The sequence below is a fragment of the Lissotriton vulgaris genome, chromosome 1_1, assembly GCF_964263255.1.
Source record: "Lissotriton vulgaris chromosome 1_1, aLisVul1.2, whole genome shotgun sequence".
Lineage (NCBI taxonomy): Eukaryota > Metazoa > Chordata > Amphibia > Caudata > Salamandridae > Lissotriton > Lissotriton vulgaris.
Genome location: NC_141685.1, coordinates 580,595,707 through 580,622,325, shown reverse-complemented (window position 1 = coordinate 580,622,325; position 26,619 = coordinate 580,595,707).

Sequence of the window (26,619 nt, the reverse complement as noted above, 5' to 3'; positions counted from 1 at the left end):
TGAGTCACAGATTTATTCCTATCAAAGACAAACGTAAATCCTTTCTAATGTGATAAAGAGCTGGCAAAAATGGTGGGCTGTTTTTCGCTTTAAAAAAGTTTTGAGGGTAAAGTTAGAAAGTGCATTTGAACTTTGCCCTGGGACGTTTGCATGAACAACCATATGCAGACATCTTTTTCTGCATCAACCCTAGAGTCTTGATGAGGTCAGGGACTAGGAGTTTGCTCCTGAAACACATTAATTCTTCCACCTGGGCCCTCCAGGGGATGAATTCCAAATGTTGAGTGTTGAAACCACCTCAATCACTCCATCTCGTCCCCGATTCCCTGGGAGTTAAAGGGCTTCTTGTATTTACATCTGCTGTAATTGTGTGTATAGTAAAGTGGAAAGTTACCGTGGAAAGTTACCGGAATCCCACTCTGCTTTGATGGTGATTAACAGTTTGGTGGTCACACTCCTTTATCCTGTACGTTGATAGACATGCTGAATGTGAAACATCCATTTCCCCAAATTTTGAGACTATCTAGCACATTATTCATGCATATTTGAATTTCTTCAATATGTGCTTTGCAACAAGAACTGCCTCTCGCACAATAAACGAAATATAATAATAAAGTTAAGTATTAAAGATGCTGAATATTCAGGAGTAGTCGCCCAAGAAAGTGACTGTAAAGAACACCATTTGAGAACACAAGTTAGTAATTTTCATTTCTGTGTTACAATGTTGATTCAGCAACTTTAATCTTGCCCCACCCTTTCGTTAGGGATCTAGTTTAAGAACTAGTAGGTACCCCCAGCTTAGGTCGGTAATGGAACATGAAACACAGCCAGGCTCCCCTGACCAATCACAACGATGCAATGCAGCATTGTGATTGCTCCGAGTGCCTTTACACAGCACTCCGCCAGGGACTGGAGGAGTGGGCATTTTCTCCACGCTGGCTGTAATGCAGCCTGCATGGAGAACAGGGAAAGTGCGCATGACTGGTTTGGGCGTACCGAGAGGACTGGCCAATCAGCCATTGTGCACTTAGGAGTGTTTTACCATTCCTCCCCTGCAGCTCCACCGACTCACGCAAAGCTGCCGCAGCAGGGGACAAAATACACCGATAATAACATTACGTAGTTATCATTGCATTTTTCCTTTCTTTTACTGCTGCAGAGTAGTAGGGTGCAGATCCTCTGCGTTAGAGGAGGAGCTGCCACTGGTACTCACCACAGACAAGGGACAGGGAGAGCAGGGAGACCACTGGCTCCAGTCACTGCAAAGGGTTTCTTGAAATCTTAGTGGAGCGGTGATGTGGCATCTCTGGATTGAGTAGGGACTGCAGCCTTCTATATATGTTCACCTTCATCTTTATACCCCCTGCACGGAGGATAACTTTTGTGAAGCAAAGCAGAAACAGAAGAATTATGTTCATTCACTGTAAATGTGGAGTTGAAAGACTCTGGACTTGCTCTTTTTGCTTTTTTGTTGGCCTTTGCCTCTGAGGTTAATGACACTACTATCCTACTACCTTCTCTTGGGGCACTGTAAATGGCAGACATGTTGAGGACCCTGAAGGAAGGGACTATCCTGTGCCCTGGTTATGCTGTGGCTTCTTTAGGAGTGGGTCCTACAGACCCCCCTACTGGGTTCACAGGTCCCCAGCAACTAGTAGATGCCTTGGGTGCTTGGAGCATGCAGGAAGGAATATTGATCCGCCTTGAACACTCAGGTGTGTTACTACAAAAGTGCCCCAGGTCAGGAGACTTTGAATGACTGAACAGGAGAGCAGCAGGTCCAAAGGTCGGTTAGCGAATTGCTGCTAGAATTAGGAAGCAGAAGTGCCAAAGGACTAGCTAAACAAAAATCCACTGAAGAAAGATCCCTCAAACAAATGTGGGCCAGGATCAGTGGCGACCGGCACAGGTAATAGCTGTGGGGCGGAGTGGGGGGAAAATTTCAATAGACAGTGGATTAGTTCAAATTAAATAAACAAAATCATAAAACCACTTACCTACTCTGTGGTTTATATTTTATTCAATTTGAAGTAGCCAGTCGCCTGTTGCCTCCAGACGCCCTGCCCCACCCCCGCCCGGCTCCTACCTGTGTTTGGTTCGCCACTGGCCAGGATGCTCCACAGAAACACTCCTAGTTCCTGGAATGCACCACCAGGAGCAGTGAACCACCTATTGTGTCAAAAGCAGCCCATCAGTGCCAGAGATATTCTAGTTTGGCTTTCCACTGCTATGCGACTTTTATGTGTTTCCAGTGTGTCTACTGAGGTTGTGATGCTGGTCTGAGTTGTCACTGAGCCAAAGAGTCACAATTGTAACCAGCAGTTTTGGAGAAATGATTCCTGATGAGCTAGTGGACAGCGGGCCCTACTGTGGGACCTTGAGTGCTGACACAATAATTCCGAAAACAGTCCTCCTAATTAGAGTTAGAGGAACCTCCAACACTATGGCATCTCAGGGAGCCTTCCGTTCTTGGTCTGAGTAACAACATGGGGGTTCCCTGAACACCTGCAGATCCGGGGAGCTCATTCTCTCTGTTCCCCACTGCTGACACTTCCGAGGAGCACCAGGAGAACTGAAGCCCCACCTAGCACTTACGACTGGTGGTGGGGATAGATGGGAGCCAACATGACTGTGTGGCTCAGGAGCAACTGTCTGATCACTGTAGCCTCTTTGCAGGGGTACCAGCTGGAGGGCCATTGAGTGCATCTAACAATTTGGAAATAAAACAGAAAAGAGAAAATGTTCTGCCTGTGCGTGGTTTGAAGGAATAGTTGTGGGAGAAAAATAGCTTCCCATATGCATCTGCGCAGGCTGGGGAAATCTGCATATTTGTTCTGGTGATGCCCCCAGAAGGGCAGAGGCACTGCAGGGAGAATTAAGGTGTAGTATAGGGGCTAGCATGGGTGTGACATACCCTTATTAGAGCCCTACCACATTTCAAGATGTTGGCCCTTAAGTATCCCAGATAAGAGCAATAATAATGACCGCTGGATACACCCCCCCTCTCCAGTTTAATGTGTTTCTGTACTTATCATTTAGGTCTATATAACTGCATTGATCCATGAGGTTTGTGGGTTATAAGGTACTGATAGGTAACCTGATTCGATATTAGAAAAAAGGCCTTGATTGAAATGTTCACTGTTTTATCTCCTTTACAATTGAAGGATAAGCAAAGTGCTACAGTAAGATTTTCAATATTGTAAGTCAAAATATGTGCATGTTTATGGTAAAACCCTGAGCAGATAATAGCTCACTCGTTCCTAACCACTTGGCACTTCGAATTTTTATACAGTTCTTTCTAGGCTGTTTGAATTGAATACATTTATTGTTTTTCTAATTCAGAGATTTTAATTCAATCTTTGTTTGTTTTAGTCAAATGATGTATTTAATTGAATTCTTATGATTATGAATTTGTATGGATATATTTTTGGGTACATGTTTACTTAGGGTATTGTGAAATGCTATTTTGTGATCTTTTTATTAATCAGTCAATCGATCTATTACTTACTGAGCTCTTTAGTAATCAGAAAATGCTTTAATTTTAACGATAAATGTATGGTGGAGAAGTGTGGCTCAGGGGTTAGAGGCGGCAGACCCGGAAGCTGAGATCGGCCCTGGACCAGGGTTCAATTCCCCGCCTCGGCGGGTCTTGGGCTAAAAATTCCACGGTCTCGATAATTCTCGCTCTGGTGCCTTCTCGACTCACGGGTTCACGCTCTGCGACTCTGGGCAATAGCTTACTTAATCTCCACAACGGCCCCTCGCGGCGGGATGCCTGGCTTTCACCTTGTGGATACCCTGCCGGGGCCTCTCACAGGGGAATACCAGGACGGGTTCCCTAGGCAAGCGCCAGGATGCCCTTTGTGGTGACAGGTTGCGCTATATAAGTATACCTACACTTACATGGTGACACCCTGTTCCATAGCCAGTAGGCCTGACTTACTAGGTCATTCGGATATTACCACTGCCACCACAATGGCTATTACACTACTGTGAACGCTACCACTATTACCACCCCATCTTTACCAGCACCACCACAGTTACCGGTAACCTTAATTATCTTCACTACCATTACCACCTTCACTATCGTCACATGTTGCCAAACCACCATCACCACCAGTTACACCAACACCATTATCACCACTATTAACACCATCAATACCACTATAACCAATAACACATTACAACTTCATTATCATTGTTACCTTCACATCATTATGACTATCACCATTATCACTACTACATTTCAACTGCCACTGTACCACCATCATCACAGACACTAGCATTACCAGCACACCACCATGAATACCCCCAACACCTTCAACACTACCACCACCATTACCACTGCCAGCCGCACCGTTAACATGACCATTACCACCACCATTGTGACTACCAGAAGCACCACCACAGCTAACACCATGAACAATACCACCACTTACACAAACACTACACCACCACCAATACAAGCATGCCACCATTAGCATCACAACCTTTAGCATCATAAACATTACCACCACCACAATTATCGCCACCACCAACATTACACCCATCTTTACCATACCCATTGCCAGAACCACACATGCCAACCCAAGCACAATCGTTGCCACACCACCACCACCATTATTGCCATCACCATTACTTTTCTATCACCATCACAACAGCATTTACCAATCCCACCAACACCATTAACCCTACCACCATCATCTCCATTCTAACCACCACAATTACCAGCACCACTTTTACCAGTGCTACTATTACCAGCACCACCATTATTACAACCACTGCTGGTAAAACCGGCATTATTAACACCGCCATTTCTACCATTGTAACCACGACCACGTTTACCACTAATAACTCCACTACCATCACCACCATCTCCACAATCACCATCAACATCACAACTATCACCACTATGACCACTATTATCACACTACTGCAACCACCTTTACAACCACCATCACCTATCATAGGCACTATGTTTGCAACTAATACTATCACCACATTGCCACCATCACTATAATCACTGCTAGCATCAACATCACTGTTTAAAAAAAACAACTTTATTTATGATTTTTCAGAAAACAAAAAGCAGGAAAAGACTTTACAGAAGTGAATTCATGATACACATTGTGCAGTTGTTACAGCAAGTACAGTAAACGTTGCGACAGTAACATAGCTTTATCGTATCATTATTTACACCTAGTCTGTACACCCACAGCTTAACGTCTATAGGAGATACAGTGTTTCCCGGGAACATCATCATTTTACTAAGTGTTGAAGCATTCTGTAGTGGTATAGATATCCAACATTACATGTGATCCCCACAACAGCACACTATTCAACCCACCCCGGTATGAGCTTGTTCTGCTTGGGCTCCATCTTCTACAGCTTTTTCCTAGAGTTATTTTCGAAATGGTCCCCAAATATCTTAAGGTGTAGATTTAACAGACATCAATGCAATGTAGTTTTCTGATTGTGTAGAACAATATGCTAGATCAGTGTGCCAGTCCGCAGTGGTGGGCAATGGGCCCATCTTCCATCTCATGGCCACCCTGTGCTTGGCCAGAAGTAAGCCAATAGTGGCCAGTTTGCGCACACCCTTAGGTATTGGTTTATCAAACCCCAGGAGAGCAACCAGAGGTGATTCTGGCAATACGTGATCCAGCATTTTAGACAGGACAGCGAATATCTCACTCCAAAATGCCCTAATGCCAGGCTATTCCCATGCTAAGTGTGTAAAATGTGCATCTGTTGCAGCGCATCTCATGCATCTATCATCTATCATCCTCCCTCAGCCCGTATCTACATAGCCGCGCTGGTGTATAATAGGTCCTATGGAGATATTTAAAATGGAGCAGTCAGTGCTGACCATTCTGGGAGATCGATTTGATGTTGCTGAAGCATCAAGACTACTATGTCATAGTACTTTCTACCCTGCACATTGAAAAGCGTATAAAGTATTGTAATACCACTTTGAGGGGATTGAGTTTGCAACAAGTATGTCAGTGGTTTCATTTCAGGTGGCTCCTGCATAGCTGGGCCCAACAGTTTGCATAGTGCACTACGGATCCTGTGATACTGAAATATATCCAGTGCTGTAACCCCCTCTGCCCGTGTGGCTACATGGTCCCATGTTTCAACAATCCCCTCTAGAAACATGTCGCCCATGCACCCATGCACATTATGTCCTACTTGGATCATCATCATTCTATAATAATGGGGTAACCCAGAAGGTCAATGCGGACCTGGGCACAGTACGCGAATGGAAAAGGTGGTCCGTGACCGTGTATTATAGTGAACTAAATTCAATACTAAACAGTAGGTGCCGCGTAGAGTTTATACAGCACTGTACAACTTGGATCATAGCCCTGTTCTTACTGAGTGGAAGCCAATCGCACCATTGCACTGGCAATTTGGAAGAATATATTAAAAGTAGCTGATGCTTGCTAGCTATTTTAGATAACTGAAATCTGGTGCAATTCACAGGGTCTATCATGCGCGGTGTGTACCGTGAGGCCCCCCAGGTCAGCAGCTTTGGCAGTGGGGTGGGGGAAACCATATTAAATTCTATGAGGTGATGCAGCATATTATTCGGGCCATGTATCCAGCCATGGGTGTGCATCATCTGGGCAGCTCTATAATACCGTTGTATGTCAAAGGCATTTAACCCGCCTTCCGAGTATGGCTTCGTTAGGATGTCCCACTTCACACGTGTCTGTTTGCCAGACCATGCTAAACGTGACAGCAGTGCACGCAAACTGGGGGAAAATGTCTGAGGCAGACTAATGGGTATGTTCACGAAAACAAATTAAAAACGAGGAAGCACCACCATTTTCACCAGCATGATGCGACAAACCAGCGAGAGCGGAACTTTATCCACTTATCCATGAGCTCTGTTAACCTGTGTAGTGCACATCCGTAATTCACGGACAGAACGACCTCTGGATCAGGGTGTATATTTATGCCCAAGTTCCTTACAGGTTCCGTAGTCCATTACAGGGGGTAGGCGGTTTGCACTGGGAGGGTGGCAGCAGTTAACAGAAAAATAATATATTTATGCCAGTTGATATATAGCCCTGAATGTTGACCAAAATGCTCCGCTTCTTGCAGCATTGGAATCAAGTTTTTCTCCGGGTTGCGAATATATATTAAAGTATCATCTGCCTATGCAGAAATAGTGAGATTGTATTTCAAGGACCAGATACGTCGGCATGCAGAATTTTCGTCCATTACGCATGCTAGTGGCAGTGGGAGGGAGAGGGCACCTCTGCCTTGTGCCTCTGGTTATTTCTATTGGTCGAGATAGAGTCCCGTTGATCCTGACCTGGGTCACTCGTTTGGCATATAGAACCTCCACCAGTTGCAAAAAACAATTCCCCACTCCCTCACTACTTAGAACCGCATATAAAAATCTCCATACTAACAAGTCGAACGCTTTCTCGATATCAATAAACAGCACTGCTGCCTTAACCTTTGGATGGATACGAGCTATAGTTCCGAATAGAGTGCACAGGTTACTGGATAATGAACGTCCAGGGACAAACCCCCGACTGTTCCGGCCCCACTAATCTAGGCAACAGAGGGGCTAACCTGTTTGCTAGCACCTTTGCAAAAAGTTTAGTGTCTGTGTTGAGCAATTATAGCCGTCTGTAGGAAGAACAATGCTCAGGAGGCTTTCCAGGCTTGAGTAGGGTAACTATAGTAGCTTTCCTCATAGAAGGTGTCAATTTGCCCGATTTAGCCATCTCGTCAAATAAATTAACAATGTGGGGAATTAGTTTATCTTGATATGCCTTATAGTAGGCGACTGTCAGTCCATCTGCGCCAGGAGCTTTTTCATTAGGCAATTCTGTCAGTGTAGCTATTATTTCTGTAGATCTCAAAGGGCCTACAAGTCTTTCCCTATCGCTACTTTCCAACCATGTCATTGCTATGTGGGCCAGATATTCCTCATCCGATTTGGAAGGAATGGCCCCCTTAGAGGTGTAGAGTCTTGTGTAAAAGTCAGCAAAAACCTCCATTATAGCCGGTGTGCTGTCTACCAGTTCATTTTTAGCGTTGTAAACGCTAGTGATGTGGCTATCGCCCCTGGGGGGTCTAACTTTCGCAGCTAGGGTAGCGATAGGCCTGTCACCCTCCGAGTAAGTCTGGGCAACAGCATATTTTCCTAGATGCTTGACTTCGGTTTCTGCTAATTTGTTATATTTGTCAGTTTGTGTCCTGATCTGTGCAAGTATCTGCGGGTCACCAGTTTCGTGGAGCCTATCCTTTAGTGTCTTAAGCATAATTTCCACTTTGCGCAATTGGGAGCAAATGGATTTAAGAACACCTGCTTGCTTAGAGATCATGATTCCCCTCATGTAAAGTTTGAAAGCTTCCCATATGGAACCCATAGTCGTGACACTGCCCAGATTTGTAAGGAAGAAATCGTCAATCGGCATGCCTAGCTCCATACAATAAACTGTATCTAATAAAGAGTATTAGGGGAATCGTCAAGCTTGCTTGTTGAAATTCACATCTGTCAGCCCTATCTGTAATACTACTGAGGAGTGGCCTGACAGGGTACGTGCCATGTGTGAGCAGTCATGTATTAAGGGGAGTAGGGTGCTGGAAGCGTAACAATAGTTTATCCTGGTATCGATGTCATGAGCCACAGAGTAGTGTGTATAACCACTACCCTGCGGGTCAGTTGACGTCAGACATCACGTAGCCCTTCAGTTTGGGCAATACTAGCTGTGGCTCTAGCTGCATGGGATGGAGGTCTGGGGGCTCCTTTTGACCTATCTAAATCATGATTCTGAATGCAATTGAAGTCGCCACCCTAAAGTATGGGCATATGGGAGTACCGTATTATCTTATGGTGCAAGGAGTGATAAAATTAGGGTCATCATAGTTAGGCCCATAAACCCCTACCGGAAGGACACTGAAGTCCTCTTTACGACACTTTGCTAACACATACCTGCCACCTGCATCAATTTCCATGGCCTGTATCTGTATGTCTGAGTTTCTGCGGACCCAAATGAGCACCCCCTAGCACATGAGGTAAAACCAGATGCAGTACATATTCCCTTCATCCGTCTTTGGGATAATAACCCAGTCTCTGGTGTAAGGTGTGTTTCCTATAGAACAGCAATGTCTATATTGTGTCTGTACAAATATTCCACCATTTTGCGTATCATGTTTGGTCATTTAGACCCCTAACATTCCAAGACAGGAATCTGATATTAGCGTGATTCTTAATGGGCAGAGACATGTGTAATCTTACTCATCCAAACTAACATACCACACAATATACACACAACATAGTGCAGCCCAATGCATTTTTCCTGCTGATACAGAGTAACCAATGCGTCACATAGGAAAACCCCCAACTCCCACCAACACACCATATCAAAAGAAAGAGACATGGCAGATGAAGAGTCCCCCAACTAACCTCCATCCCCCCTGAAAACTACCCACCCCTCGTAAAACAGAACTACAAAAAATACCCAGGTGTAATACACAGGGAGGCAGTGGCAGACAGACTTGCAGTGTTATTAGGTAACCTGCAGATGCCCACTCTCAGTGCAGCCATATAGGCATTGGGATAGCTATACTACGCCACCAGGAAGTGGTAGTACAAAAAACTAAACATTTCAATGTGGTTACTCCATGACATCTAAGACTCTGGTACTACAGAATAAAACATGTCGAAAAAATACTTTATGCAGAGGCCGGTGCCCTTGAGACATTTATGAAGGTAGTGTACCTGACCCTGGTAGGCTCTCTTTTTCAACGACCCTCGCAGGAGCATCAATCTCCGCTGACGGTGCTCGAGTTGACCTGTTTGATTGTTTTGCATTGTACTTTTTGAGGTCCCGCTGCAGCAGGTTAGGGTAAGCATACAGTTTGATTTGGCCGTCAAAGTTGACCTGGGCCGGGTATAGAATTGAGCAGTCCAGTTGAAGTTCCCTTAATTTGCGCTTCGCCAGACCAAACTTCTTACGTGCTTCTTGAACGAGTGGAGTGAAGTCAGGGAAAAGGGACAATTCAGAGCCTTCATATTTGAGCACTTTCAAATCTCATGCATGCCGCAATACAGTATCCCTGTCCCTATAGTTCAGTATTCGAGCAATCACGGGTCTCAGCGCCCTGCCCAGAGGGGGTCCAGGGCCCAATGTGCGGTGAACCCGCTCAACGACAAAGACTTGGGAGGAAGTTTCACAACCCAACAATTGTACCAGTAGTTTCCATTTGTTTCTGTGCTGCCCCCATTTCAGTCTGAGCATCTTTAGCCTCTGAGATCCGCTGCTCCGCCATATCTAGCCTTTCGGCATGCTTGTCCATCCTCTCGGACATAAGGTCCTTGCGGTCGATGCGGCAAGCCACAGAGTTTATCTTGGAGTCTATGGGTGACATGCTCCGGTGCACAGCACCCAGTTTTTGCTGTATGTCCCCACCTGGAGCTGCAGGGTCCTCCTCATGCTCCGCTATTGTGGGTTTGTGGTCCTTGTCCCTGTGCCTGGATGATTTACGCTGTTCAAACTGGAGTTTCGACTGAGTTTTATTGCCTTTACCCATATCCCTCGTGGCATGTAGAAATCAGTTGCCTGGGAATCAGGGGTGTGTGACCCAGCCACCACCGGAAAGTTAGCAAATATCAAGTGATGATGTTGTCCACAACACGTTCTTGCACCACAGGAGCAGCACACAAAACCAATCTATGATAAGCCACGTGGCATCAAGGCCCAAACAAGTGCACAATGTGGGCCACACTCTATGAGGCTCGATCGAAGCACAAATAAATCAACTGTCCGACTGTGTCTTGGGCCCGGAGGGTAGGTACTGATCATATGCCCCAATGGAGCATACCCATCCGGGGTAGTAAGGCATTGTGCTGAAAGATCCTATGCGACGATGCTCCCCAATCTCATGCACTATCCACAGTCACGCTTGCTGCCAGAGGAGCCAGCACAAGGCCACTAATCCACGTGTCTGGATCAGGGCTGCGAGGGGATGTCTCATGTAAGAGACATAGTTCTCAAAGAGACAGAGCACACACGTGCACGGATAGAGGCTGCGTTAAGTGGGATTGCAAAAACGACTTCCCTCGTTGGCCGGGGCCAGGTAGAATGAATCTGGCATGTGACGTGAACAAATCGCAGCGATGCAATGTGCATTAGCTGGCCGGCCCGCACACTCTGTAACACACGCAAGGGTCCACCGGGACCTCACCTCCTCTGGAGTCAATTCCGCACCTCAGAGCTCCGGTGTCACCCACAGCCCAGTGGGGCCAGACGGGATCCAGCCACAGCACACCGACCAGTTGTGGGGCCCAAGGTCAGAGAGGTAGCCCCAGCGCCACAGCCGCCAGCACAAAATGGACGCAATAGGCCTCTGCTGCAGCGTTACTGCGGAGCGCGGCATAACTCTGTCTTCAGGCCGAATATCCACACCAGACTGCTACCAAACGTACACCGCCACCTGAGTCATGTGTACCACTGCTGGTTATGCCATCAACTGCACTATGGCGTGAATAAATGTAGGACATTGTGGGCGGCTGCTGGAGCACAGGCTGCAGGCATCTTCTAATCAGACAAGCCACGGTCCCCATCAACATCACTGCTTTAACCACCATCATTACTATAGCCACTATCTCATCAAATCACCACTGCTACCACTATCCTCACCACTATAACCACCATCAACAATGTCACCACCACTGTCACCATTTCTGCCACCATCACCACAATCACTAGCATTACCACTGCAAACATTACTAGCTTTATTACTACTACCATTATCACAATGGTCTTGAGTGTTGGAAAATTGTATCTGGATAGAATCCTCTCTCCTGCTACATACTATGCATTCTACCAATATACTCATGCCCACCCCTGTGCTTCGCTTTGCTTCCCTCCTCACTCTCTCAAGCCTTAGGCTCTGACCTCTTTCGAAGCCAAATTCATCAGATTCATGCAGGCACCAATGATGGAGCACCTTGTAGAAGGGAGAATTGGATCAGCAGAGGGGAGTGTGCTCACCTCGGTATGCTTACAAACTTTGTTCCTGCAAACCTCATTCTTTTTTCCTGGTGCTCTTTGGCACGGTGCCTTAGTCACCCGACTGGCCTCCCCATTGTGAGGGGCAAAAGGTGGGCCCCTCCACTTTACCGGCCTCCCCCTCCCCTCAAGCCCTACCCAGTGGCGGCCAGTAATTTTAAGAGGGAGGCCGGCGAATGCAAGGGACATACATGCACACTCACAGCTATGCATTCACACACGTGCACACACAAACAAATTTATTCACAACACTCATTACCAAACATTCATACATACACACACGCACGCACCAAACATTAATTGAAAAAAACACACAACACTTACCTGCAGCTCTGCCTCGGAGGTCCCTGGGGGCTTGCGACTGCTGCTTTCCCTCATTGGCAGACCTAGACGGAAGGCAGCATTCCCAACGTCATCACAGAGTGGGATGTGGTCAGTGAGACTGCTGACTCCACCCCACTCTGTGATGAAGTGTCGCTGACTGACACTTGACCCTGGGCACTTCAGGGCTTAAAACTGAAGCGTCCGGGAGTGAGGCAATCAGTGACGCTGTATGCACTCTGCATCGAGTACCTACATTTTTGTGATGTCACTTTTGGGAATTGCTTTGAGAAATACTTTCTTCCTTTTTGATAATACTTTTTATTTCCAACTGAACGAGTATCCATGGAAGCATGCTTTGTTCCCAACTTTGCTGTCTTCTATGTGGATAATTTTGAGCAACAAACAGTGCTCAATGGTGTTAATCCTTTCTTGCAGAGCATTCACCTATGAAAATGTTACATAGATGATATTCTCATGATTTGGGAAGGAAAAGTACCTGATCGTGACATCTTCATGGGGTGGTTTAACAACGGCCACATATGTTTGCATTTTACCCATACATATAGTGATTTCTCATTACCATTTTTGGGCCTTACGCTCAAATTCTATGAAAGAAAACTTGGAACCATTTTGTACAGGAATTGTATGGAGCATAACACTCTTTTAGCCTACAGGGTCTACCACCCTTGTGGGTTGCAGGATATCCTCCCATATGGCCGGTTCCTGCATATTCACAGAAACTGCAAATGGAGAGCTCTCCAAAAGAAACTCTCCTTATTTTGAGACCACGTAAGGAGGCCCCCTGTATTGGTTGTGTAACAACTTTCAGCTCAGTTTCTAATAAGGTTTCAAGCATTATACAGAAACACAGGAATATTCTTAATTCAAGAGTCTGATAAGTGAAGCCACATTATCCTCATTTCGTTATTGCAAAAATGTACATGACCATCTTGGGAAGGCCATTTCTAGGACTTCCACACAGGCCACCACTGCCTCACTCTTGGGTCTACCCCCACCCATAGATCATTTTAAATTCAGGAATTGTACTCTATGCACACAAACTATGGATACTAATCCTTCCAAATTGGTAATGTGGCACACACATTTACAGAATTTACAAACTGTAATTCAGCATATGTAAATTATGCAATCCATTGCCCCTGTACCCTATTACATATCGATCAAACCACACAAAAGGCAACATTTTATGTTATTGAGGACAAAAGTCGTATTAGACGATAAATTGAGAATGCACCTTTGGTGACTCATTTAATGAGTATGCCCCATTCTGAAAATTCCTTCACATGGCATGTGATTGATATGATCAGACTACTACCTAGGGAAGGAAACAAACAGACGCTATTGAACCATTGTGAGACCCAATGGATCATCAAGAGTTCTGCTATCACTTTTGGCCTGAATTCACTTGATGAATGGCACTGGTTTATTTGATCAAGCTTTATATTTGTTTTTTGCCATTCAATATTGGTTGTATTGTGTTATGTTTCTCTGTATGAGTCATGTCCATTATGTATACTTGTTGCATCGTATTTCCTTCTCATGCATTCATCTGTAATTTATCATCTGTGAATTTCTCACTGTATCATACTTTGAGCACCAGTGAGTATGATTGTTTTCGTATATTCTTTCCGCACTGTAATTCATTTTGCTGATTGCCCCTTTTGATGTAACACATTTTAATGATGCTATATTACTTTCATGATATTTAATACTTATCTTTTCTTCTGAATACAAGTCATTCCAAAAAGTAAGATCAATAAGATTGGGACCATAAACATTGCAAAAGGATAAATCTGAGTTATTGACTGTAACATCTAAATACAACCATCCACCATTCGAGTCTGAAATCTCATTATTAAGCTGAATTGACAGTGATTTATGAAACAAAATGATAACACCATTCTTATTATTAACTGATGGCGAACAGAATACATCACCCACCCATTGCTTGCGTAGAGAGGAAAGGTCTTTTTTGGAAAGGTGAGTTTCTTGTTAAAAAGCAACTTGGCATTTCAATCTTGCTAAATGAGATAAAACCCGTTATTTTTTAACCAGGTTATGAAGACCTTTAACATTCCAAGATATTACACGAAGACCATTCATTTAAGAGGAAAAAAGAAAGATATGCATGAAGATAGAAAAAAATTAGGAGAGCTGAGATAGAAACAAAAAGAAGATAAACAGCTTAGGAGAGGAAGGAAAGACTGTTGAAAGTAAGGAAAGAATCCTAAAAATATAATACACCACTACCACAATAAAGAGAAAGAGAATAGATGAATTGTGAAGAAAATTGAAAGGATGAATGAGAATCTGAGTATGAAAAACAAAGGGAAATAGGAAGAGGAGAGCAGAAATAAATAAAGAATGCCATGAGGAAAGAAATAGAGTGAGTTAAAAGATGGAGGGATAAAGAAAGGAGTGGGAGATCGAAACTCCCCTGAGATAAAGTAAAGAAAAAAAGATGGCGAAAAAACAAAAGGCTTCAGCCATGCAGGACAAAACCACGAAGGACAATAAAGTGAGAGCGGGAGCAGCAAAGGACAAACTACCGCACAGCAAAACAGAATGTCAAATGTATGGTCTCAAAAACATTGAATACAAGAAGGGAAGAAGAAAAAATATAATTGGATCTGGAGACCAAACACGACAATGTAAAACAATTGTGAAAGGAAGGCAGCGTACTGGGATGCATATAACAGACAACGGAACAGCACATTGAGGGGAAGATAGAACCAAAACATTGGAGAAGAGACCTAAAAAACAAGGTGAGAAGAACAAGAACACATTACAATGAGGAACAATATAACGAGAAGTTATAAAACAACAAGCAAAAACACAGAAACATTAAGAACTGTTGTGTTCCATGGAGTCTTCTTTATGGGTGTTGATGAACTTCCAAAGGTCCGCTGGGTCATCGAAGCTGAAAGTTCTTTTTTTATAAGTAACTTTGAAAAAGCAAGGGTGAATGAGGCCATATCTAGCATTCATGGATCGTAGCGTAGGTCGTAAGTCCAGAAACTCCTTGCGATGCGCAGCAGTCAGCTTTGAAACATCCTGAGTGAGAAAGAGTTTGTGACCAGACTATAATAACTGCTTGTGCAGAGTGAAGAATAGTCATAAGGTCAGAGTAGAGAAGAAAATAAGCGATGATGCCTCTGGGTTTAGAAAAAATAGAAGAGTTTTTTGGTCCAAGACGATGCGCCCTTTGAATATTCACATCCAAATGCTTAGGCAATCCAGTAATAGGTAAGACTTGTGTCTTTAACAATTGGATGATGTCTGACCCCTACGAATTCTCAGGAATACCATAAATGCACAGATTGTTCACCTATTACGATTCTCCAAATCCTCAGAGGTTTTCTTGAGCATTTCAACTTCCTTTGTGAGGCTAGCAACCTTAGCAACAACATCTTGGACATCACTGATTTGTTGTTCAACATCTGATACCCTCTTATCCAGGTTGGACCATTTTTCGTCCAGTCTCTGAAAGGTAGTGGTGGTATCAGCCATAAAAGGGCGTATGAGGTGTAGCTCCTCCATTATATCTTATAGAGTGACAGTAAGTGGAGACTTAGAGGGAGAAGGAGGGTCCTTTTTGAGGCGCTTACCAGAGGAAGCAAGGTTCTTGCGTGTAGAGGTGGCAGTATTAGAAGTTTTTGAGTTGTATGCTTGCTCCATTGTGGCGAACACTGAGAGGACCAGTGTAGATGTAAAGAGAAAGTGGACCACCTGAGTGTGTAAGTGATAAGCTGACCCAAAAAGCCACAACAGTCAAGTGAAAAGCATACAAAAAAGATTAGGTGCCCAAAAATACAGCAAACTGCGAAAGAATAGTAGCACAATTACATGGATCAAGGAATGTACCTCATATACCAGTGACACACATTCAAAGGAATAATGCTGAGGTAAAAATAGATCCAGGAAACATCAATGAGTTAGTCATGTAGGATAAGTATCCTGAAGTTGCAGCAGTAGGTGAGAAATAAAGGTAACTGGAGGGTCATATTCAAGTAAAAGAGGAAAAAATTCGTTTTGAAGAAAAAAACGAGTGAAAAAAAAAGAAAATGGCGGCCGTTGTCGAGGAAGGAGCGTTTTTGCAATTTTCTACATGAAAAAATGCAGTTTAAGTTTGGAAAAGCGTACCCAGCTGCAGAGGGGCATTTCTGATTCAATAATCTGCCATTTAGCAAGGAGAACACTGGCAGGAAACAAGTCCTTATTAAAGTGCCGCCTGAAATCGCGGAGCTCAAGTGGGAGCAGCCATTTTGTTCGCTGCGTCTCGCGCTCCAAACACTTACTTTTCATCAGAAGTTATCATTTGTACAGGCTCTTGTCTGAGTAAAAGAGAAAAAATTGATTTAAGAAAAACAGGAATAAACATACAAGAACAATGATTAGTTGGTCAATGCCCAGATAGGTCCCTTCAGTGGGGAGGGTGACTCAAATCAGCCTGGTCTATAGCCTATATATACTAGCAGGGGCATAAGCCACCTAGAGATAAAATCCACTATGGTAGCAACACAATGCTGCCAGTGTGAAACACAAAACTATTCCATCCATGAATTATCATCAATGAAAGAGGAGATTAATCTTAACATCTCTATACACTCACTATATTCACAAGGCAATACCTCACGCGAGCAGCAAAATTCATTGATCCATCAATCTATGACAATGCCAAATAAGGATCAAGCCACCCAAATAGGCGGAGTAGAGTTCACTGGATACTTAACAAGAGCAACAACTCTGATAGATACCTCAAACAAGACAAGACATTACATATGAGTGTAAGGTCATCACTAGAAGTGGCCTCCTTTTGCGTGGCAATAATACAGACTCAATTCACAAAAAAGAAGTATGCTGTTCCTCAAGGGTTAACATGATGGGAAAAGAAAGAGAGAGAGATATGAGAATGCATAGCAATAGGGCAGTTATACAGTCACCACCAACCAATAATGTGGGTCCTGAGGGGAATTACCTCTTTTGGAACTAGGGCCCTCACACACCGAGCCAGCTAGGTGTCATGCTTCATCATTGGGCCTGCTCCTCCTTGGGTTGGCGCTGCAATACCCGACGGTCTCACAATGAGGGGCTCTTTGGCGGAGATCTTTTGTTCCTTGCCAATTAGTGAGGTGTGAGTGAGGGGCCTAGGAAGTGTAGGTGTGTGTGAAGAGTGAAAGTTAAAACAGGTTAGGAAACCAATATAATTTATTTAACTCTGGTTCCTACCTGATTAAAAGAAAAAGGAGAGGCAGTTTTGTCTGACATAATACATCAGAACAAAGTGGCACTCTACTCCAATAGGTCAACATGTTTCTTGCCTTAACAGCCCCACAGTGTCTATGGCAATTCATCAGGACCATAAGTATAATGTGAAACTACCTACACACCGTGGTATATGTGGATAAACTACCTACCACTTAAAGTATCGCTGCAGGTTAGATGCCCTTAAATGTATTCTAATCAATCTATAAAGCCTTGCCTCAACAGTAACCGGTGGGCTAAGACACCAGCAGGCTCAGTATCCACTCAAAGTATTGCTGCAGGTTAGATGCCCTTAAATATATTCTAATCAATCTATAAAGCCTCGCCTCAACAGTAACCGGCGGGCTAAGACACCAGCAGGCTCAGTATCCCAAAAGGACGCTGTTGAAGTACTAACAACCTACCCATCCCCGTCGAAACAATACAGACTCAACCACAGATTTATTGAATTCACGTCACTCTGCAGTGGCCCAGAGTCAAGCAAGACAGAGCAAAGCTCTTCATGTCTCCTCTTCATGTCTCCTGTCTCACCACAGCCAGGTCTCCAGCCATATAGCTCCATAGGATCATGTGCCAAAGTATGAACATAGTAATACACTTTCGGAAGCATTTAGGGAATCCAATGATCTATACACCTCACACAACCTACATACCTCATGAAGCAGAGGAGACACTCTAAACCAGGGATCTCCAACCTTTCCAACAGGCTTGAATCTAACTTTCACTTATTCATTGAAATTAACATGTCTAAGGTCTGTGCATGTGCCCCAATCATAGAGAAACTGTACACTCTGCGAGTTCTTCTTATACTTTTGATAAACAATTTAGAGACAATCTCCACCTTAAACCAACCAACACCTCACTAGGATCACCAAGGCTCAACAAGTCTGCCATTTAATTAGTTTAAATTAGTCAAGCAAGACAGAGCAAAGCTAGCTCTCATGTCTCCTGGCTCACCCCAGCCAGGTCTCCAGCCATATTGCTCAATAGGATCATGTGTCAAAGTATGAACATGGTAATACACACTCGGAAGCATCTAGGGAATCCAATGATCTATACATCTCACACAACCTACAAACCTCATGAAGCAGAGGAGACATTCTAAACCAGGGATCCCCAACCTTTTCTGTAGTGAGAGCTACTTCTGCTCATGGAAAGTCTTCTCGAGCAACCAGCAATTGTTATAACTTTAAAATAGTGACTACAATATGACTATGAGCAAACAAACTCAATTTTCATGAAGTAAGCCCAATTTTGAAAACAAAAACAACTGCCTTTAACCCCTTCGCTGCGGCGGGAATTCCGCCGCAGCGCTAAGGGGGCGGGGGGGTCAAGCGGCGCTCGCATGCTCGTGACGGAGCCGCACCGTCACGAGCCGCGGTTGAGCTGTGCTCGTGACGGAGCGGTTCCGTTACGAACGCGCCCGCTCAATGGAACGCTCCGCGCAGGCGCGAAATTCGCGCCGCGCAGGTGCGCTGAGCAGGCCATGAGGGAACCGCTCCGTCATGAGCACAGCTCAACCGAGGCTCATGACGGAGCGGCTCCGTCATGAGCATAGAACGGGCTAAAATATCAGTTTTCAAACTTACACTTTAACTCTGACTCCTGCAGTCACACACTTTGGTGAGTCAGCACTGATTACTGCTCAGGCTACTGCCGCCATACTTCTTTAATGGTCCACTGTTCACACATGTTGTGACTGATACAGCAGGGACTACAACATGGTCAATCTCCGTGTGGGCTAGTTATATTGAGATTAGATACAGACTGTCAAAGGGTAGCCCCATAGGATGATACAGTGTGTGTTTGAGTGTTGGTATGAGTTACTGCCATAGGTTTGGCTGGCTGTCACTCTAAACAGATCTAATATCTTATGCCTTTTACAGCACATTTCTTCACTTGGGCACTTGCATTTGGAGGACTTTATCAGAGTGCAGTTTAGTGCCTCTCCACTTGCCTCAGGAAAAGAGTCAACCATTGTATGCTCTTTTATTTTATTTGCCTTAGAGATAGTCATCACAGCAGACCAAGTACAAATAGCAAACTCAAGGCTCCAAACCATATGACAGAACAACCAATTCACAGGGAAACACCGATCCGTGTAGAAGAAAACTCGATGAATCATAGAAACTGTACCATAATCACTCCTGCTAGCTCAGAGGCAGGCCAGGGCTGGAACTGGTTGCCCACCACACTCATTGTTAGGCCCACCATCAACCCGTAACATTATCAAGGACATGAAGTCAATGGCCCTAACCAGGTGTACGGAGCTTACTATTTCAGAAAATGTGGCAGGTCTGAACCAAGGGAAACAACCTTTACAACGCAGTCATTACATCGCACTACCTTTATAACACAGTCATTACAACACAACATCCTTTACATCGCATGCCATTACAATGCAGCCATTACATTGCATGTCAATACAACGCATGTCATTTCAAGGCATGTCACTACAACGCATGCCATTACAACGCATTATAAGGTAAGTAATGGGGAATAGTAATAGTTACCCCTACAGTATCCAATACTTACCCTACTGTTGCACTCACTGGAGTGGGAATAGTAATTTTTACCTCTACACTGTCCAACACTTACCTTACTGTACCCCTAAAAGTAATATGTGTTGTACTAGTATGCATTGTAATGGAATGTGTTGTAAAGGTAGTTTCTGCATTGTGATTGCATGCAATGTAAAGAAATGCGTTGTAAAGGATGTTGTGATGTAAAAACTGCGTTGTAAAGGCATACGTTGTAAATGTTTGCGTTGTAACGCCAGACATTCCTGAACCAATTCTTGATCGACTGGCCGCTTTATCATTTTTAAAGACATTATTATATATATTATTTACCGAAGGGTACTACAGGTCTCACAAATTGGCCATTAAACTAATAACTATGGTAGGACAGTGGGGGACTATCAATTTACGTCTCTATTGTATTCAATGTAATATAATTGGTCCATGAACACAAAACCCCTTAAAACAAGCCATAACAATCCAGCAATTAATGATAGGGGTGTCATCAAAATCTATAATAATTATTAATGTGTATTTGAAATTACAATGGGAAAACAGGAAGCAAATAATATTGGATGTGAACCTCTAGATAACTTAATTTGTAAACATTCTACTCACGACATCATATTGACAGGAGATTTGACATCATAATGACAGGAGATTTCACTTTAAAAGATAAGTAGACACTAAAGATGACACCATCTTTAAGAAAACTCAAAGACCAATTATTAGATTCCAACTTGAAGTCTCTGCAAATGTCATATAAAACCAGGGGCTCTTTACAAACATTTCCAAGGTCTTTCAGGGGTATCTCAAGTCTAGACTACACCTTCACATCAGAACCTCTAATTTATGTCTGTAAGAATTTTAACATTATTCAACACAGTGATAGCAATTATTTCCCCCTAATGTCATGCTTTCAGTTAGCACTTCAAATTGTTCAAGCCTTACACGTTGTGGGGACATCTGCAAGTAGTGAATCCACCTCACTTGTAAAGAGGTTGACATTGAATAAGATGTTCAGAGTGCTATTTATTAAAGGGCAGAACTACGTAACAGAAAGTGACTTATTAGTCAATCTATTAGGTGTCAGCCAACCACTGTTAAAGTGGCCAAAAGTAAGAGACTTGCTACATAAACATTTAAAAACCGCTGGGAAAATCCACATCGAAGTCAGAAGAGGTAACGAATCAAAGCCAATCTGCTAGTATAACAGCGCAGTGCAGAAATGTAAAAAGCCCCTTAGATAAGCGGAGAAAAATATTAAAAAGGTGAGGTGAAACAAAGAGGCAGTGCTCAACTTACAGCAAGCCAGGGCGGTGTACTGTAAAATGCTGTGAGTGGAAAGGACAATGGTTTCTAGTACACACTTCATTGGGTCATAACAATGAGGCAAAACTTTGGGGCTATATTAACCCTCTAAATAAATCAAATAACCATGGAAATGGTCACAAAATTTCAGTGGATAGTTCCAGTGCAGGGTCTCTATGCATATGGAACAATTAGGGATACAATAACTAAATAATCTGAAGCAATGCACCATGAGCAAAACAAGGAGGTAATTGTGATTACAAAAGCCTCTGTCAGGAGGGACTTACATTCAGTTAGGGAAAATGGCACCCCTGGCCCTAAAGGCGTACCAGGCTCTCTGTTTAAAGCTACTATAGAGATGCATTGGTTAACTCCTCTCTATCAATCTGCCTTTCGTAATGTGCAAGTGCCCAAATCATGGCATGGCTCAATCCTCTTCCAATTCACAAGAAAGACAATAACACAGATCCAGCAAATTAGAGGCTAATTGCATTGCTGGATGTTGATGCAAAGCATATGCCAAGATTCAGTTAAAAGACTTAGAGGCCTGGGCAGGCGCTGCAAAATGAATTCCCTTCTATCAGCCAGGGAGGTAGAAATCATCAACAACAGATAACATTGTAGCACTATCTTAGCTGGCACACCGCACATTTCGCAATTCGTGCCCACCTCAGTTTTTAAGTTTTGCCTGTCGAAAGCTGTGCACCGTGCAGCTTTTCGGCGCAGGCGAAATCTTATGTGTACAGTATGTGTGTGTTGTCCCGCCCTTCTGTTCCATTGGCTAGCTCCATAAATGGAGGCTAGCCATTGGAACAGAGATCTGTCCGTCAATGCCGGAGCAGATTCGTGGGCGTTCCCGAGAATTTTAGGCTTTTGCCCACGTCATGCGGCGGTGGGTGGTGTTTTTTTTTTTTTTAGGTTTCTTTTGGTCAGTTTTCTGAAGATGGCGGCCGGGCAGCAGCCTTCATGGCGTGGTCCGCTTTAACACCCGACACAATGGCCGGGGGGGCCGTGAGATAATGAAATCTCCAGTAGCTCCAAGAGCCTAGGAAAGCAACAGGTGTCCACCTGCTGGTGGCTCACCACTCGCACACGTCAGCCGAGGTAGGTCCTCCCTCGGGGCTCACAGTTCCGCTGCGATTCTGTTCCGGCCATCCAGGAGCACTCGCAGGCCGCTCCCCTGAGTCTGGGCTCGTGAATGTGAGTGCTGCCGCAGCTCCGATCAGGACTGCTCATACGCCCACCAGTCGGGCGATCCCCAGCGATCAAGCTGCAGCACTGTGTCCATCGCAGTCCTTTCACTTTCGAGCCCCCCTCCCGCTGTCTGTGTGCCCGTTAACCCGCCCCCCTCCCGCTGTCCGTGTGCCCGTCCCCCTCCTGCTGTCAGTGAGTAGTATTCCTTCAGCAGTTCATACCGCGCACATGTGAGCTCTGATGGATTGTGTACATAGTGCACATGGGTCTTTCTGAGCAGTAGAAGGAGGTGTGCAAACAGAGCCTGCGTGTAGCGTACACCAGTGATTGTTAGGCACATGCGTGTGTCCCTGTAGCAGCAGGCGCTCGCCCTACAGAGAGTGTCCATGTCTCCAGGGGCCCAGAGGGTGAGAGCGGCTTCACTCTTCCAGAGAGTCAGCTCGGTGGGAGGTTCCCAGAGCTGCTGCTGTGATGTACTGTGCTCGCTTCATTGCTCTCCAGGGTCGAACCCGCTCGCCTGCCTTGCTGGGGTCACCTCGGAGCGCGCGCCGGGCGTCGTCACTGAGGCATGCGGCTTCTGGTTTACTACCTGTCCTCAGATTTATGGCGGCTTAGGCTGCTGCGAGCCAGCCCCCGTGTCCTCATGCAAAGGTGACCTCTGGCTCAGAGGGAGGGCCGTTCTCTTCATGAATGCGTTGTTGTTCCTCTCGGTCTCACTCGGGCACTGTGACCGCTCTGTTATTCTTAGCCAGCAGGTCGTGATTCCCTCACAGCGCTTCACCACCGACTGGGAAAGAAGGTCGACCCCATGTGCAGAGAACGCCTGGCGCGGCCCAGAAGCCGAGGGGGGCAGGCACCAGACGCCAATGTGCAGAGCCCGATCCCGCCCCCTCCCGCTGTCCGTGTGCCCGTCCCCCTCCCGCTGTCCGTGTGCCCGTCCCCCTTCCTGCTGTCCGTGTGCCTGTCCCACCTCCCACTGTCCGTGTGCCCGTCCCCCTCCAGCTGTCCGTGTGCCCGTCCCCCCTCCCGCTGTCCGTGTGCCCGTCCCCCCTCCCGCTGTCCGTGTGTCTGTCCCCCCTCCCGCTGTCCGTGCGCCCGTCCCCCCTCCCGCTCTCCGTGTGCCCGTCCCCCTCCCATCAGTACCGTCTCCCGGGACAGCCTGCGCAGCTCGAGCACACCAAGCGGGTGGGCAGCTACCTCATCGGCCGCAAGCTGGGCGAGGGCTCCTTCGCCAAGGTGCGCGAGGGCCTGCACGTGATCACCGGGGAGAAGGTAAGGGCCCGCATTTGGTGGTACCCGGGAGGGGTGGCGGGCAATGAGGGGTCTGTCGGTGCTGTCCAGATAAGTAGCATAGAGCTGTTGGGAGAGTGTAGTTGGGGGGGTTGTCTCACACCAAAATGCTTTATTTTGAGCCCCTGACTTAGTGTGAAATGGTGTGGCAAAGACGAGGACACGGTTTTTGGTCTCAGTCCCGAGTTTTGCCAAAAGGATAGCTCCTCTGGTTAGTGCCTGGGTGAAACTATGCAGACATTAGTATAGTGATGAGGATAAGGGTGCCCAAAACGTTGCCCAAACCTTTTGTGCATGTTATTTTGACAGCCATGCAGGTTGAGCCACGTGCAAAAACTGCCCCATACTGTGCGCACTTTTGGATTTATCCGGTTGTTTAACATAAAACAGGAGATTGGACGACACAACGCAGATAGGAAGAATACAATACAGAGGATAAAAAATAGTAATGGGGACATCTCCTCTGCCCATCGCGAGGCCCAGAGGGTTGGGGCCTCTGCAGCTTCGAGGCGAGCCCGAGGACATGCTGGGAGGCTCACACTGCTCTCCCTCTGTTGTGCTGGGTGTCTGTAGGGCATGGCGGGCCGCTGCCAGTGTCACCGTGTTGACAGCAGCGGCACAGACTGGTAACATGTTCGCCAATGCTACACCCAGTGAGCACAGCTGATGGCCTGCCTTCTAGGCGCCCTTTCCTCGTCTGTTCAGCAGACAGCACCCAGTAGAGGTGTTCTGCAAGCTGTATTTTGTTGCACTGATTTGTTAGATGAACTCACAGGAAGCAACTCGTGCACTAGTGACAGATCACCTGGTCACCGTTTGCAAGCTCTTGAGTTACTGTGGCAGCAGCTGGTAACTGTTACCAGTCGCCGGTAGTACACTGTAACATTATGTTGTAGCTTAATGTACAGCACTGAATACTAGGGCATTGCTGGCATGCACACAGCGCGAGCAGAAACACGTCTGTTATCTGTGTTCCGTCCGGCATCGTAATGTTATATTGTTGCATGCTGTGTAGCGCAGAGTTTTCTTTTTGCCATGCTTGCATGCAGACAGCGCAAACAAACACATCCATTTGGCGTGATCAGTAGCATAGTTTGGTTTATTGGTACTGCTTTTATTGGTATGTTCCGATCCTGTAGTTTATCTTTACGTATAGCGCCTTGGGTAGTTATGCAGGTGACACTAGTACAGCCAATACTCGTGCACTTTGGGGATCGCAGCCATGTTCAGAGCTGAAGTGCGTGAGCAAATGTCACTTTCAGACTTTGTCGAGCAAAGCTTTGAACGTGCGTAGTAGCCTCACTACAGAGAAAAACAACTACGCGGCACACGCAGAGTCCCTTGGCAGCGCTGCTGCATGAAGCTATTGGCATTGTAAATGACAATGCCATTTATTTATCTGTTTTCAAAACCAACACATAAATAAAAAGTTTGTCATTTACAATGCCAATAGCTCTAACTTTTCCGAAGGCAAAACCATTGCATTGTAAATGCTTGCTATGCTTTGCCGATTATGCAGATGCCTTTGACAGAGACGATAGCAAAAAGGACAATTGATGGACAGAATGCAGAACAATGAAATACATTCACCCCAGTACAGAGATCTAAACCTAAATCCATCGTTATTTTGCTCCCCATGCCATTTTGGTTTAGACCCAGCCTTCTGCAAATCAGTTTTGACCCTGTTCCCCATGGAAACAGTCCAGCCGGAACTGTCAAGCCGGTCTTCCTTGGAATGGGAACAAGTATCCTAGGACCAGTTTCGGGATTTCCCCCTCATCAGCCAGACTAGCTTGAATCAAGTGGGTTGGAGAGCACGGGACCAACGTCTGGGCATATCCGTCCCACTCGGGGGTGACAAATGCAAAAAGAACAATTGATGGACAGCTCTATCTTCCATTTTGGAAGGCCCTTTCCCTAAATGAAGAATTTGCACCTACACTCCACATTAGACTTTATTTCCTTTCCACAGAAACAGATACCCCCTTTTTTGTTGATACATTACCTCAGTGGAAGCATGGGTTCTGGACCTTTCGCTCGATCCTAGTTCCCCACTTTTTTATTGATAGTTTGGCCTAGAATGTGAGTCACCAACTATTAAATCATATCACCAAGTGAAAAAGGTAAATTCTGACACACTGAAAATGGTGATCGAAGAAATGAATAATTGAGTGAACAATCTGTGGTCACCTCATTTAGCAGCAGCTATTAAAGACCTGAAAATCTCAGGTCAATCTGAATGCATCTCTCTCCTACCAGTGATTAAAATCCACACCGGAAAAGCAAGTCCTGGCTTTTTCCAAGGAAGCAAATGTAAGCAAACTAAAATCAGCTGCATCTTCGACCCGATTTGCAAACCGTAGGAAACAGACCGTAGGCAATCTGATTGAAGATGGCTCTAAGTCAGTCAGGTATAATCAACATCCTGCTTGCAAGATTTCTGGTTCTCTCTATTGAAGAGTACAGAGCATCCTGGGTGAATAGACCAACCCTCACAAGGTTCGAATCTTTTGTGCACCCTCTGTGTTGCTGTCCCGAATTGAAACTGCCACGTTCCACTTTACTCAAACCGAACTTTCGAAAAATAATGGAAGACCTGATTCACAAAGGGCCTCTACACTAGTGGTGAATACACCGGAGCCATGGAGGAGTCT